The following is an 11,197-nucleotide window of genomic DNA, read 5'->3' on the forward strand; positions in this document are numbered from 1 at the left end:
CCAGCCAAACACGGTCGCCAACCTTAAACTCCGGAGACGGAGTCCGTCTCCGGTCGTAGTAGCGCTTGTACTCCTCTTTGGCCTTAGTGAGCGCGGCCTTGGCTTCAGCAACACCAGTGGCGATCTGGTCGCGGAACTCGTTCACTGACTCCATGGCGGAACGGACTCCGGGTTCGAAGCCCATGCGCAGGAGCCGTCCCGTGTCCGTCATGAAGGGGACCTGCTGCGTGGAGGAGTGAACGTGGTTGTTGTAGGCGAACTCCGCGGCCGGAATCAGCTCATCCCAGTCGTCCTGCTGGTAGTTGGTGAAGATTCGCAAGTACTGCTCCAGCTCCTGGTTGACGTGCTCTGTCTGACCGTCTGTCTGCAGGTGGTACGCGGTGGACGTGGCGGGCTTGATGCCGATTAGACGCCAAAGTTCTCGGGTGAAGTCCGCGATAAACTGCGAGCCGCGGTCGGAGACGTACTTCTCCGGAGTCCCGTGGTGCCGCCAGACATTCCGGTAGTAGAGGCGGGCTGCCCCTACTGCATCGACCGTCGTATGACACTCTGAGAAGTGGGCGCGCTTTCCGAGGGTGTCAACGACGACCATGATCGCGTCGTACCCATGGGCTTCGGGAAGCTCTACGATGAAGTCGACGGAGACGGTATGCCAGCGTTCCGGGGGCGTTTCCGTGGGGTGCAGTTCTCCGTGGGGCAGTCTCCGGAGTGCCTTGGTGCGACAGCACAAGTCACAGGTCGCAACATACCGGCCGATATGGCGAGACATCTGAGGCCACCAGTAGTTCCGGGAGACCAACTCCAGGGTCTTGAAACGACCTGCGTGTCCGGCGACTCGGGTGTCATGGCAGAGCTCGATGATGCGTCTCCGGAGGTCCTTGTCCTTTGGTACGACGATCTTTCCTCGGAAATGGAGAAGACCGCCAGAGACGGCCCACTCGTCAGAACGTGAGGAGCGGGGGCCTCGAGCTTGACCTTGGACCTTTAGGAGTTGCCGGGCCGCTAGTGTGACGGGCTCCTCCAAGTCTGGCTCACCGGAGAGGGCATCACGGATGTCGCGAAGAAGTTCAGAACCAGGGCCGGAAACAGAAACACCTTCAAGTGCGCGAACGTGGAAGAGTTCGGGCCGCAGAAGGACGACGTCAGAGTTGTCGGAATCGACTCCGTGGTCGGGTCTCTGAGAGAGGGCGTCAGGTCGGCCCATGTCGCGGCCGGGCTTGTGGTGCAGCGTGAAGTCGAACCGGGAGAGGTAGAGGGACCAGCGGGCCTGTCTCCGGTTGAGGTGTTGCGTCTTCCTGAAGTACTCCAAATTCTTATGGTCAGTCCAAATCTCGACAGGGTGCGCGGCGCCCTCGAGGAAGTGTCTATACTCCTCGAGTGCGCGGATGATCGCGAGCATCTCCTTGTCGTGGATTTCGTAGTTGCGCTGGACATCATTTAAGCTTTTGGAATAGAATGCTACAGGGTGCCACTTCCCGTCCGGGGCGGATTGTGAAAGAACCGCCCCCGTCGCATAATCAGAGCTGTCCGCCTCGAGTCGGAAAGGCCGTGCGTCGTCCGGAATCGCCAGGACCGGTTCGAGGTGACCGCGTCCTTGATCGCTTAGAACGCGGAGGCCTCCGCGTCGCCCCAAGTCCATTGCTGGTCCTTCTTGGTGAGCACGAAAAGAGGGCGCGCAAGGGTCGAGAAGTCCCGAATGAACCTGCGGTAGAAATTAGCGAACCCAAGGAACTGCTGAATGTCCTTCTTGTTTTCCGGAGTCGGCCAAGCGGAGACGCCTGTGACCTTGACGGGGTCCATTTCGACGTGGTTGTGGGAGATGATGACTCCGAGGTACTCGATTGACGATTTTTCAAAGTCGCACTTCTCCGCTCGAAGGTACAACTTGTGCTCCTGGAGTCGCCGTAAGACCTCCTGGACAATCTGCCGGTGTTTCCGGAGGTCGGAATGGGCGATCAGGATGTCGTCAAGGTAGATCATGACGTCTCCGGAGAGGATGAGATCCTGGAAAATGTCATTCATCATCGTTTGGAACGTCGCGGGAGAGTTTGTCAGGCCGAAATACATCACCAAGGGCTCGAACAGGCCTCGGTTAGTCCGGAAAGCCGCTTTCCACTCGTCACCTTCCTTGATCCGGACGTTGTTGAAGCCCCAACGGACGCCGAGTTTGGTGAAGTAACGAGCGCCTTTGAGCCGGTTGATGAGGTCGTTGATCAGCGGAAGGGGGTACCGGTTTTTGACTGTCATCGCGTTGAGAGCACGGTAGTCCTGGACGAGCGGAGTCCGCCGTCCTTCTTCTTGACGAAGAAGACCGGAGACGCCATCGGAGACTTGGAGGGCGAATCCAGCCCGTCGAAAGCCCTTCCTCGATGAACGCCTCGAGCTCGCGTTGCTCGAGGGGCGAGATGGGGTACACCTTGCAGTTGGTGGGCTTAGCGTCGGGGACGAGTTCAATGGCGTGGTCCCAGGCTCTCCGCTCCGGTAGCGTGTCGAAGGACTCCTTGTTGAAGACGTCCTGGAACTCCTTAGCCCAGTCCGGGATCTCGGAGGGCGGAGGGGCGGAGTTCCTGGCGAAGGCTTCGGCCAGGCGTTGCGAGACAGTACTGCCAGCGCGTATCTCCTCCGAGGGGCGGAACAAGGTGTAGAAGATGCGGTCACCATCTTCAAGCTGACCATCGTCATCGTCGTCGTCGGAGTCCGGCGTCAGATCAGGCAGGCCGGAGTCGTCACCGGAGACGGAATCGTCTCCGTCATCAGACCCAGAAAGGTCCATGGCGCAGACCGAGGGGAACGGGCTGGAGCGGAGACGCTTCTGAAGCGACCGGAGTCGCCGCAACTCGGTCCGTTCGACCCGCTCTGCCTCACGGCAGGTCGAGCAATTGCGGGGGCACCGTGTCATCTTGACCTCCTTGGTTTCCCAATTGATCTCTGGGTTGTGTTTCCGCAACCAGGAGTACCCCAGAATGAGGTCTTGCTTGCCAAGATGAGTGACGGCCAGTTGAACTCGTTCAGCATGGCCCTTGTAGCGCAGGACCAAGTCCGCGATCTGTTTGATGGAGCCAGTGTCATTGGGGGTGAGAGAGTGAGAGCTTCAGCGCGCTGGTGGTGGACTCTAGCTCCAACGGGAGGTGGAGGGAGTTTGTGTCAGGGGAACCTCCCTTTCGGCCCCTCAGAGACGCGTCCGACTCCGGTCCGATTCCGGTTCCGACTCCGGTCCGGCCCTCCATCTCGCCCGCACAATCACCGATCCGTCAACGCCCTCCCGATGGTCGCCCTGGGACCTCGCCTGCGATGCCGCCCAAGCCTTCTGTGCCCGACAGCGGCAGCTACGGACAAGCAGTATATAGTCAGCTCCCTAGCAGACAGACCCTTAGAGTTTCTTCTCTTTGGATCCTCCCCTGCTAGGTCAGCTTCATTTGTATTCGCTTACCAATGTTCTCGCTTTGGATCCTCCCCTGCTAGGACCTTGATCTCAGGCCTCCGGGATTGCCCTTACAGTATGTCTTAAATGGCCCTGGCATAGAATCCAATGGGCCCAATGCTGTATTCTGTACAGACACTGATGACAAATAATTTCCTTTTTGGGAAGTCACATGGCTTAGTCATGCTTATGTCAATAGGGTAGGGAGGGCTGGCTGGTGCTTAATTCACTTTTTTGACCCAATGTCTAGGATTTTTTTTGCATGGTACCCTTGATTCAGGTATCCTTAGTAGTACTTCAATTAGCTTTGTAGCCTATCTAGTTATTGAGATATCATCTCATCAGTTGTAGATCAGCTAGTGGTCGGCTAGTGCTGGCACAACTATTAATCTGCCAGTATAGGTTATTTAATGTTGTTCGTACAGTCAGAATATACAACTTTGGCTTTGTGACGATCTGTGACATTCATTGATGATCATACTGTCAAATGGCGAAAATTTCCCTTTTGAGGAAATTTGTCACGCTTGTGACACGGTGTAACGGCACTGAACTCAGGCCTATGGTCTCAGGTCTTTAATTATTCATTATTATTCATTCTCTGCTGACTATCTCATTAGTATGTAGACTGTATCGATATTATTCAAATTATTCATACCTTATAGACGAGTAACAAGCCTACAATGTATTGGACTTAGTCAAAAATCACCTTAAGAACTTGAAAAACTTACAATTATTCATTCTGTTATCCATGGATTATCTATTTCTATAAGAACCTTGCAAATTTCTGTTGCTCCACAGCGTTACCACACCAGGTTAACACTGTGAATTGACGGTCATTTTTAGGACAAACAGGTGATATTTTTAGTATCTGTACACCTATATAAGGCTCAAATCTTTTATATACAAAAAGTTTTTTACCCCCCTAGGGACCCCCCCATGTGCCTGTTAAGAATCTTGAACCCCCCCCTTGTCGCGCGCGCGTCCTTATTTTTCTGCTGTAGCTGTAACCTCCATCCCCACATATGCGCAGTGTAATACCATTGCTAATTGCCCCCGCATTGTGTCTATACTTGGGGGGTGGGATCTGCAAACAGAGTGGCAGTGCCAGCTCGGAGCAGAGCATAGCACTTGCAGTGACCCTTTGTAGTAATTACTGGCTGTGCATATGCATATAGCAGGATACCACAGGACTAGTCCCGTAGGCGGGAATCCATGCTCCAGAGCAGCACTAGGTTTGATACTGGGTGTATCTCATCCCCAGACAATGTATCCGTTATGTTTTTTCCATACACACATGTATTGGTGCCTAGATACTTAGGCTGGAAATAGGGTGCACTGAGAAGCCACAGTCTGGGACAGACTAGGAAATGACTAATTTTATTGATTTTGTTGCTTAGCGCATGTCTCAAAATTGACATGAGTCCTGAATGGCCAGAACCAGTCAAAATACATCAGATTGCACTCTACGATCCTGAATTCTAGACTGTTTGCAGAGCCCATTTCTTGTAAGGATCTATCCAATCCTATACAAAATACCTACAGAATAAAAGGCATATTTGGTTTGGCACATATTAGGAACTCAAAACCTACTTGTTTTAGCCAAGGGAGCTCCTATCTCTACTGGTATCGGCAACTGACATCATTAAAATATGGTTTTGAATCTTGTTGGAGGGTTGAGGGTGCCAAGGGATAGTTAAGAGGGGAGGAAACCAACTCAATGGAATGGGGCAACTCTAAAACACTACCAAGGAACTGGACATCTAAACACTAGATTTGTGCTAGGAGAGTTGGGAGAACTACTGCCAATGTTGTGCATTCAAGATACAACTTATGGGTGTCAATTAGAAGCTAGGAGGACAAGCTATTAACTTATTATGCTCAAGGAAACAGGATCCTACACAAAGAACTAGATGGTCGCAAGTTCAGAAGGGTCATTAACACCACAACACATGATACCAGTCATCTAGACCTAGACTTTTGACTGGGTTGTATGGCAAAAGAATACCAATACAATTATGTGCTTAGACTACTATAATATACCTGATTGTATTAAATTCTGTTTAGTATTTATACCTCTGTTTTGAATTTCAGATTGCCCTGCTCTACTAGGTGCATCTGAGGATCTAGCCCGTTAATCTATCTTGCTAGCTCTTTTAAAATAGTATTATCATGTCAAAGGATGAGGGCGCCAGCGGCGGGTATTGCTAGTGCAAGGTCATGGTGTTATAGTTTTAATCCCTTAAAGGAAAGACCTGGCGATACAAGTACTAGTATGTGATATTCAGCCGCTGCTACAGCTATTTATTGCACCTAAGCTTATTCGTGCACTGCTTTCCTACAGTAGATGTACCCTCTATTGCTAATTGCTTCCATGCTGTATGTATGTACTGGCTCCTAGGATCCTGATAAACAAGTACTAGTATATAATATTCAGCCGCTGCAACTATTTATTGCACCTAAGCTTATTCGTGCACTGCTTGTCTACAGTAGGTGTACCCCTATTACTAATTGCTTCCGTGCTATATGTATGTACTAGCCCCTGGGATCCTGATTAAATGAGACAAGACGCCGGCATGTGCTCCCTTCCCCACAGCAGAAAAAGGTGTAGGTGCTGCGGGTTCTGCCGGCGGTGGGTACGAAAATATGATGCATATTTTTAAATGAAGTGCCACCCAGGGGGGATGTGTTATACAATAAGGCTAGTTAACACTTTTTTATCTTTCTTAAATTTTATAGGGAGTTGAAGGCCGCCAACTTAAACAAAGTGGCAGTCCCAGCGCAGAGCGGAGGACAACACTAGGTATTCCCTGAGCCCCTCATGCAGGGCTGTTTGTGTAATCTCATTGCTAATTGCTCCCGTGTTCTATATGTTGGAATCCTAATCATAATCAGATAAGACACTAAAGACCTAGAACATGCCAACCATAGTGTCCCAGTTAGCAACAGCCAGTACTGGTGCTCCATGTTTAACACCAGTGGTGGGTAGCAGAATGGGGTGTGTTACTTTTGAATAAAGTGCCACAAGGCAGGATATGCATGCTAAAGCGCATTAATATTTTGTTTTATCGAGTTTATTCTTCATGTAGGATGGCTGCTATGGATTAGCCGGAGCACATTAAGAATTGACTAACCCTTACACATTACAAATGAGTAGGATGATAGTGTATTATTATATGTTACTATATCAGGTTGAATTATGGAATTACATGCATGCAGTCCCAGGATATCAGCATTCAGCAAAATCCTCCCTTATTTAGTAGTCCAACATGCTTGGTAGTGATTGAATTAAGGTACTGGTAACAGATGATATGAGTAAATGGGTCAGATAATGGCAGGATGATATACCTTCCAAATGAGTTTTTTTAGCTCTATCTACCAAGCATAGCTGGAGATCCATTCTCATCTTTCGGTGTTGATAGAAATCAAATAATACTGATCACTGAATATATTGCACTCTCAGTGGCATATTCACTTGAGATTGGAGGTTCATAGACTGTAGCCGGAGTCTAAAGTATCTGAACTTAACAGTCAGCCAACTTACATTTTTAAATACTGGATATTGTCATCTATATTGAAGAATAGTCAATAGAGTGATTATATTATATGATGGTGATCAAATTTAATAGCCAATCAATAGTAGTCTTAGAACCCTGCCTGCTAGTACTTTCTTCAGACTTGGAGCTTAAGTAGCTATAGAGATAAAGGCCAATCAGTTATATACCAGTTAGTGATAGACGACACATACTAATGCAATTACTCAACTTCTACTATAGGTTACTTAATGAAAGTTGTTTATCAGGTCAAAATATACAACTGTCATTTTGTGACAATCTGTAACATTCTCTGGTGATTATACTGCCAAACAGTGAAAATTTCCTTTTTTGGAAATTTGTTATACTTGTTACTCTCAGTCATACTATATAAAGGTCTAGCACAGCTGTGTGAATCACTTCAGGTGTCTGTGGGCAAAAAGAATTCCTTTTTGAGAGAATCAGTCACACATGTCACATAGCGCCTTGGTGTACATTACCTGTGTAGTAATTATTCAGCTTTATTCAACCATATATTCTGCACTTAGTGTGAGAATTCTCTTAGAAACTTAACATTATCTAACTCTCTGTGAGGGAAACCCCCGCTTTGGCCTCCTTCGGACAGTCTGAGGTAGGTCGGGGAGTCCCCGAATGGGAAGTCGAGAAAATCTTGGATGCCAGGATAAGATATAGACAGCTTAACTACTTCGTCAGGTGGAAAGGCTACAACGCTTCACACGACTCGTGGGTTCGGTTCGACCGCGTCTTTGTGCCTGACAAGGTTGCGGACTTCTATCAGAGATACCCAGGTAAATCATAACACATCGCCTCAGCAACTTTCGACTTGCTACCCTTCCGTATCATGCGTTGGGACACCACATTCAAGGGGGGGTGCTGTCAGGGGAACCCCTGCTTCGGCCTCCTTCAGACCGTCTGAGTGCATCCGAGGCGCATCCGACCGGCGCCCCCTTAGATGCTCCGACCTACCCCGACCCTCGTCCTTGGTTCTTTTTTTTTGTGGAACATAGTCAAAAAAGTGTAGTTAACAAGGTTATTTTACTAGTCTGTGGAAAGTGTAGAACATGATCTAGGAAGACATCTTAGAAGGAGAGGAGGGAGAGGAGCAGCCACCACCCAGGAAAATATACTTTTATACACCGCCACTAGCGGTAGTGTGGGGATATGTTGGGGGGTGGAGGTTTCTCACGGGACCTACTAAAACCCTGGGAGCATCTAGCCAATTTTTATGAAGGGATTCATCTATAATAATATTAGTTCATATTCCGAGTACCAGTTTTGGGTTCAGCCTTGAGAGGTGGCCCCCTTCCCATCTACATGCCAGCACTCGATCAACTTCCAGCCGGTTATTTATACACTGGTACCACCTGTTTAGTACTTTCCTTGATAAGTATAGTTTACCATTGTCTAAAATAACCTATTCATTACGGAGTTTTCAAATCAGAAAGGCGGCCTCAAACACGATTATTTGGAAAGCTTGTTGCTTTACTTGTAATGGGTGGCTGTCGTTGCCACAGTTCGCGCGTGAAGGCCCAGATCTCTGCCTGGCCCATCTCCCGGCACTCTAACATAATATGCTGCATATCTTCCATAACCTGGCATTTCTAGCATAGGCTTATTTTCTCACCATTTAAAAAGTCTCGCAGACAGTTACCAATATAGTAAGAGTTATAGTGGTCGCACCATAGGAAGTTCCTGGCCTGTTATAAGAAATCTTGGGTTTGTATTGCTTCCCACACCTTGGTTGATCGCACTGTATAGCTGTACGTGCGCTCCACATCATGCTGAATTATCATGACCATCTTCACGGTGCTCTTCCTGGGGCCCGCCTTTTTATGCTTCTGTTCGCGGATTGCGGCATAGAGAAGACGCGCTGTTTTGTGCCCAGCAGTTTAATACCTAGCACGTCCTAGCCCTCTAGCCCTCCTAGCAGTATGTCCCGCAGTCTTACGTAGCCGCCCTCCTTAATAACCTTTTAGGCACTAAACTAATATCTATAAACAACAACTATTATGTTATTGATATGGTATCCAAAGTTGGCAAATCTATCCTACATGTTAGTAAGAATGTTAGTAAAAAGGCACTCCTTATAGTCTTTATTAAGAAGGTTACCAAAAGAAAGGACACTATATTTATTTAAATGTTAGTGCTAAGCAGAATTGTAAAAAGAAGGAGAAACATACTTATCAGCATATTTTTATATCATATTTTTATATCATATTTTTATATCATATTTTTATATCATATTTTTATATCATATTTTTATATTATAAGAGCAGCTCTTAGATATAATAGATGAGGAGATATATTTAGACAATAAAGTAGATGAAATTAATAAGGATTACAAGAACCTCCCTTACCACTTTGCTCCTAAGACAAACAAATGGAAAGACTTTGTGCACGCAGTGCAGGCAAAATATGGGGTAGATTATAGGGCAGGAGGAAGTAAATAGTCAACTTAGACATTTGTAAAACTAATAAAATACTCTTGTAACTTAAAAAATGAGTTATAAGGGGATAATATAGCTTATTTTCTTAGTTGTTGAAATAACAATTCTAGTCCTATGTAGCGTGTAAAAGAGGTGTCTAACTGACCTTATAACTGTGAAAATGAGATATTAGGTATTTATCCTATAAAAAAAAAAGTATGATAGCCTATAATAATAAATGGCTGTGATGATGGAAAGTCGGGATTACGGAAGCTGGTACCAAAGTTTATTAGCCTATTCAACATTCCGAAAGGCTATGACAATAGGACATATAAACTCAACTTGTTTTTAAAACTAAAGCAGCGAGGAATTTACCCCGCATTTTACTTATTCCTCCTCCCATCTATGTGCTGAATGATGACCGGCGATTTCCTGGGCAACAGCTGCCTCAAATTGCTAAATTAGGTGAGGGGTCTGGAGAATAGCTGGTAAATAAAATTGTTTCTTACGCAGGCAAGGGTACTGCTGTAAAGTTTGAGGTCCTCTAGAAAAATAGGAATATCACGTAGTTCCTATATCAGCAGGTGTATCACCTTAACTTATTAGCATTATATCTTAAGGCCTATAGGGTGTCAAGCATTACAATGCTTACTGTTGGTAATAGAGTTTTACCGGACAAGGCCACTGTTTATTTAAGGCTGATGAGTATAAGAGGGTGAGGCAATCTGGACTAACAAGACTAATATTAGACAACCACACATGGCTTGAGAAACATTGGCAGCTTCTGTAGTTGAAAAGGCGGTTCTAAGCAGCATTTAAAGGGCTGATGCTCAACTGCGTTAGGAGCTTACTCAGCGACAAAGATTAAGACACACCTGCCAAAAGACAACACTACAATGAGCAAGATGATGGCTTTAGGAGCGATGAAGAGCACTTAACACCACGAAAGCCTGCAGGACCAACAGCATTAAAATTAATAGGCAAACTTTACCTAGAGACTGCCTGCAGCCAATCCAACACGGCAATAAGATCAAGTTCTTTGTTGTAGTATACATTCTCCCTAGTAGTTATAGTTACCTACACAACTAGATAGGGGCCCTAGGGCTGGCCCCAGCTTTAAATATTAGGCATGGAAAAACTTAAAATTGATGAACCTATAGTCTAATTACTACAGTAGTGGCACTCAGATTTGGCAACAAATCAATGGTAATGCATAATTATCTACATTACCTTTAGTAATCATAAATTAGTATAAAACATTTATGGACTGATATTTCTATTGCAATTAATACATAATTATCCATGCTACCAGTATAATATGTTTACAACTTGAAACAATTTATACTCATATTTCTTTTTGTGTAGTCACCCACTTTAATGTGGTTACCTACTTTAAGCACCTGTAACTCCCTGTATCCTTCATGAACACCCTCCCATTTATGAACACCCTCCCATTCATCTAATAAATTTCCCCTCTATAGTATTAAACCTAGAAACCTTTTTCTTCTCCAAGTTCTGCTTCTTCTTCCCTGCAACTGCCAAATGCACTCTTCCAAAAAAGGCAAATCACCAATAAATGCCAGAAAATCTAAGAATGCAAAAGGTTTTTTAAGCTGGAAACATTGTATGCTGGTAGCAGGGATAATGATGTATTGTTCTGGGTCATTAGAGCCAAATCCACCGAGAAATGCTAATTATGCTATTCATTTATTGTCAGATCCATCAGAATAGTAGCAGACTACTTATACTTGCTATTCATGAATGTGTCTTTGGTCTATGTATAAGTATAGTTTCTTAAT

The sequence above is a fragment of the Mycena indigotica genome (genome assembly GCF_014461135.1).
Source record: "Mycena indigotica strain 171206Taipei chromosome Unknown Mind.scaff0013, whole genome shotgun sequence".
Classification (NCBI taxonomy): domain Eukaryota; kingdom Fungi; phylum Basidiomycota; class Agaricomycetes; order Agaricales; family Mycenaceae; genus Mycena; species Mycena indigotica.